Source organism: Porites lutea, chromosome 2 (genome assembly GCF_958299795.1).
Source record: "Porites lutea chromosome 2, jaPorLute2.1, whole genome shotgun sequence".
NCBI classification, from domain to species: domain Eukaryota; kingdom Metazoa; phylum Cnidaria; class Anthozoa; order Scleractinia; family Poritidae; genus Porites; species Porites lutea.
In genome coordinates, this window is record NC_133202.1 from 6,203,579 (window position 1) to 6,209,173 (window position 5,595).

Genomic DNA, 5,595 nt, shown 5'->3' on the forward strand with positions numbered 1-5,595 from the left:
TTTTAATTTGAAGACGGGATTATCCGCTCCAGGTAGCCTGTGTACAGCCACCCCCTTCCCCCAGAAAAAATAGGAGAAAGGGTGTCTGTTGGGAGGGCGCGACTGTACACAGGCTAGTGTAAAAACGGCCAATAACAAAATTCCCGTGTCCAGTGTTTTTAATGATAGTGAAGGACTGTAAGGAACGACTGTCTGCCGTTGCCTTGTCCGTAGGCCGCATTATTCCGCGCGGCTAATGCGTTTCGGGTCACGTGGTCGGAGCGAGTTCTCCACCGATGCTTTGACCGAGATTGCGCGGGAAGACGCCGTACAGGGACTAGGCATAATGTCTACCCAAGCGTCAGAGAAAAAGAAGGAAATGTTGTTTATCGGCAACGTGTTTTACAAACAGTGACATGTCTGCGTGTTGTTTCGCTAGTATTTCGAGGGCACAACCTCCAGAAAATTGCAAATATCAAGAAGCCACACTTCCCCTATGGAAAAAACTAGTTCCCCGAAAGGGCGCCGGAAATGGAGCCTAGGTCTTGGTTAACACCTAAAAGGCGCTTCGCCTAACGTGCGTACGGAGTCACACTAGCCGGGAAATAAAAAACGCAACCATAAGTGAGTTTAGCACCTTCCTTAAAAGTAGCAAATCTAGGCAACAATTTCTTTTACGGTTAACTCTTTTCTACCGTATTTACGGCTAACGGTTAAAATTTTTCAATTTTTATGGCTATCGACTAAATTTTTGGCCGTTTTACGCCTATCGGTTAACCCCATTGAGACCCTCTTTTAGGAAACGATGAGATGGAAAATATTTTAATGGATGAAATTTCTATTTAGGCATTCTTCAAATTCAAGAAAACTGAGCCGGCAGAAATTTTATAACGAAATCGCGTGTATATTCACTGCTCATGACGCAAGGAAAAATGCAGACTGAAATCAACAACAATTAATGGATGGCGGCATTTTGGCCAATTGGAACAGCGCAAATCATCCGTATTGTTTCCTATCCAATCAGAAAAAAGTCCAGATTCTCTTTCTTTTACATGTGATCCGACAAAGAAATGTATCATGCCCTCTTCCCGTGAGAGACATAAAGGGATAATAGGGAGAGGGCATGATCTCAGGCTATGTTTTCAAGAAAACCCAAGATTTTCTTCTCCATTACTCAACGGGATGAACAGGCTGATAGAAATATCACTTCTTTATATCCTGTGTTCGTTGACCAAGATGAGCCTTTAACACTTCTGACAACGCAGGTGGAAAACCTACACGTGGTTTCTCATTTGCATCAAGCACGCAAGCGGCACCCAAAGCACCCAAACAGTGAGTACGGGGTTTTTCGCTCATTTGCTTTCGCTGTTAGTAAAACGCAGGGAAGACGTAATTACGGAAAAACAGAAACGTCAAATACGTTGTTGATAAAATGGAAAACAATCTATGATAGGTTTCAAACCCAGTGATCGTAAGAAATAGGAGAAAAGTCGAATTTTAGACTCACGTAGTATCGACCACGCCAAAAAACAGGTTTGGAGTTTCTGCGAAAGCCTGCGTAGTTTTTGGACGTTTTTACTTCCGGTCGCCGTAGCGAGTCCTAATCTCGACCAAGAGCTCTTCTGCGCATGTAGAGGGGAGAGATTAAACGCGCGCATTCCCAAACTCGTAAGCACTGGGGTGGAGAATGTAGCGTGTCCCTACTGAGTGCTTTCTACTACAGGAATTGCTCAAACGTACTACGAAGTGAGCTGCAAAAGTATTACACTCACGAAAAGTCGTACTACCCCGTGCCTACATACTTCCATGCCTTTGTCAGCGTTCTCAGCAATGTCTCTCCCAGCGCTACAAACTGTGACAAAAGAAGATGAACTTGTGACCTGCACGCAGCATGGCGGTTTTGGTCGGGCGCGCAAACAAGCCAAGGCGGGCGAGAGCAGTGAAGTTGAGATAAGGAACTGCATAGAGAACTTTTGTCCTGTTTGACAACGAACTGTAAGAAGCGAAACAACTCAAGATAAAGCGCGATCTTTATCACCATGCCAGTTGTCAAATCTCAGCCAAAGCGCGTCAAAAAAAAATTATGCCGTTTCAATTTTTCAAAACTCTCAGGATTCGTGTGGTCATGCCGGCCTGAATAAAAGAGATTCGGTAATCGCTAAGCTGTCCACTGAAGTGCGTAGGCAAGTAGAAATTTCAGTTGAATGAGTATTTAAGTCTTTTGCCTTTTGCAAAGGGGAGACAAGGTCTGTAAGATCGTGATCATGAAGTCGAACATAAATTCAGTGGGGAAAGTTGAACAAAATCTGTATAAATTTCAGAATTCACGCACCATTGATAAAAGAGAGTAACCATTTGTTCGTGGACTTTTCTGTCTACATCTATTAATTGCGAAAACTATTTTTGAGAAAGGTCTACTTTCTAAGTACTTACGTATTGCAGGTTCTGAGTTGGTAAGTGAGAAACTGACAAGAGTAGTTGCAGCAAGCGTCTTCGTAGACTACAATCAATGAGGGAGAGAGTGGCTCATTTTATAGCACAATTAAATCATGCTGCGGGCTACAGAGAAGTTATGACGTATGCTAAACGCATTTCACGTTCTGCGAACAAACTGAAAAGAACCAGTAGATTTTAAAGAAAGAAATGGATGACAGCAACTCACAACCTCAATCGGCTTTGTTTCCTTGAAATTAAGAATGCCTATTTTCAACAAATCGAACATTCCTTTTTAATATATATAAGAATGTTGTTTTTCCGCCCAGGCTGAGTTTTCTTATTTTTCTGTCGATTTTAGGCTGAAATATTCTTAATACTTAAAAATAACTTATGGAGTTTTCGCTTTAGAATGTCTTGGGGTTTCAATTAACAGTGTTCTTGCCGTTTAGTGAAAGAAATAATTTTATACGGTTGAGTTAAAAACATAAATTGTATTGTATACATTTTAAAACACAAAATTGATTCCTTTTCAGCCCTGGCCTCATTCTTAAAACATTTTAATATAAAGATTGTATGAAGCCTTTCTGCGAAGGAACTCTATTAGCCCATGCCATGGCTGTAAATAAAGTGCCATCGTTTAAGAACAATGTTTAAGAGACAATATCAAAAACCTGAGAGGGGTTAACAAGCTGCAAGTACTGAAACCTAATACGACTCGTTATGGCAAGAACTCAGTAAAGTACTTGGCCGCTATTACCTGGAAGAAGATTTCTGATACCTTAAGATCCCTAAGTACATTGTCAGCCTTTAATAAAGCAGTCCGACAGCTAAGGTTCCAGCCAATTCTATATAATATCTATGTTCTATATTTATAAGTAATTGGGCTTTTTATTGTAAATAGCTATGTCACGTAATTTTTAGGCCTTATACTGCAAATAAGTTTTTGAATTTCCCTTTCTTTCTCTATTATTTTATTTGTTTTGTTTTCTTTGTTTTTTTTTCCCTCGGCTTATTAGCATATTTTTGCTAGAGGTCTAACCAATCTCATCAAACCCGAGATTAAATAAAACTTCATTCTTCATTCATTCAAGATACGAGTTCTAGCAAAGTCTAGAAATCGATGTAAATCAAGTTGATTCAGGTTTCGCTACGGTGCATGGTTTTTATATTTTTATGCGTTTCCAAGCATTTTAGCTTGTCATCCGAAAGCTTCAATAAGCTTTAAACTCTCGTGGTAATTTTACTGTTTACAGCGCTTTTCACAAACGTGCGAACTCTAAAGTTCAAAAGCCGCCTTCACAATTGCGTTCTTCGCTGCCGTCAATCATAAACTTCTGTTGTTGCAGTGGAAGCATTAAAAACCTTTTTTGTTGTTTATTTGGATCTTACTTGCTGGACTCCTTCACATCACAACACCTTAGATTCAACTGATATGCATGTCAATGCCAAATAGGTGCTAAACCTTTTATGCGTTCTTTCTTACTGGGGTTTTCAGGAATATCCGGAATACAAGTCTTTCGATTCAAGAAGTGACTGTGTTGTGTACTCAAGTACCTGTAAGTCCTTTTGGAAATCTATCTCCGATCATCTATAAAAAGGGAAATTCTTATTCTATATTCATCTTGGTAGAAAAATGATTACACAATGGAAACATCCAGAAAGAACTAATTACGGTATAAAAAATATCTGGATACATAAGTTTTTTGCTACCATGCAATTTTCAGGCACCCTCTAGAAAGAGGGTCTCAGTGGGGTGGTGGCTTTTACGGTTATCGGCTAAAATTTTGGCTTTTTTACGGCTATCGGTTAATTTTTTTCAGTTGCGGTTAACAAAAAATAAAAATTAATTTATTTTGTTTCAAAGAGTTAAATATTAATAAACCTGTATTCTTTGTATCTTCTAAGCAAAACTAAGGTCGTAGGATCATCTCGGGAAACACCGCGGCAAAATGCACTGCGCATGAGCACAAAATTTAACATCCGGTCTGCTTTTTTTTTCCGGTCTAGTATATAAACCAACTACATAAGCATAACATTGCCGTTGCACCAAGTTTAAAAGCAAAAAGGGAGAAACAGACAAAAAAGGGGGGCGAAAAAAGTCGCTTCATTCGAAAGCTTATATATTTTTCTGGCGTCAAACTTTCACACCACATATCTGTTTGCAGCAACGGTGAAAATGATGTTAGAAGTTTGCAGGTCGCGAGCGCTCGACAAGACGAATTTGTTTTACTGGATTTCTTGCATGCTACTGGTTTAGCATAAGTTAATTTGGGAAAAGGCGATAACTAAGAAAAGAACAACAATGCTTATGAAATACACCAAACTAAAGACGTCATCATTATCATTAACACTATAACTAGGAAATAAACTTTTAGTCCGTTCAATAATTTTTTTATTATCAGAGAAAACAAGAACTCAAAACAAAAGATGGGCGGGATTTAATAACAACTTCGACTTTGATGACTGCAGTCACGAACACCCGGAGTTTTCAGTGCCGGGAAACTAAACATGCCTATAAATGACTTTCATTCAAGAAAATGCCTATTTAAATCTAACACGTTTGTTCTTTGGTTGAAGACTTCAATAATTTCAGACTGACTGTGCGGCTCGGCTATGATCTCATGCAAACACGAAACCTCCAGCTGCTAAATACATGGCATGAAAAGTTCGACTTCTAAAAGCCCGGCCATCGAACCAGCTTTCGCTCTGTAATTCTGAGAATGAAAAAAATATATAGAGTGGTCTCGTTGCTGCCAACCTCAACAGTATAATTAAGCTTATAGTTTCATGGTAATCAACTCAGAAGAGTTTCGTTTCAAAACATGGTAAAACTCACTGGTAAATAAAACTACAAAGCGATTGTCTGTTGTCGTTTTCCAAATGAAGCTCGAATCGGCTTTAAGGCATGAAGACTGAGAAATTGAAGAACTGAAAATTAGAACTACAATACACAAGCTTGCAATTATAACTTTTTATGTCTTAGTTTCAGCCGGGTTAAGTGAAAAATAACAGTTAAAAACTTTGTTTTCGTGAATGAAAATCAGTTTACCTGACGCTCTAGCCAAAATCACACACTGAGTTATCTTACCTTTTCTGAATCTAATCGACTAATTGTTTCAGTGATCTGTGCCTGGTTATCCATAAAAGCAATTTAAATAACTACAAAATAGTCAAAAACGC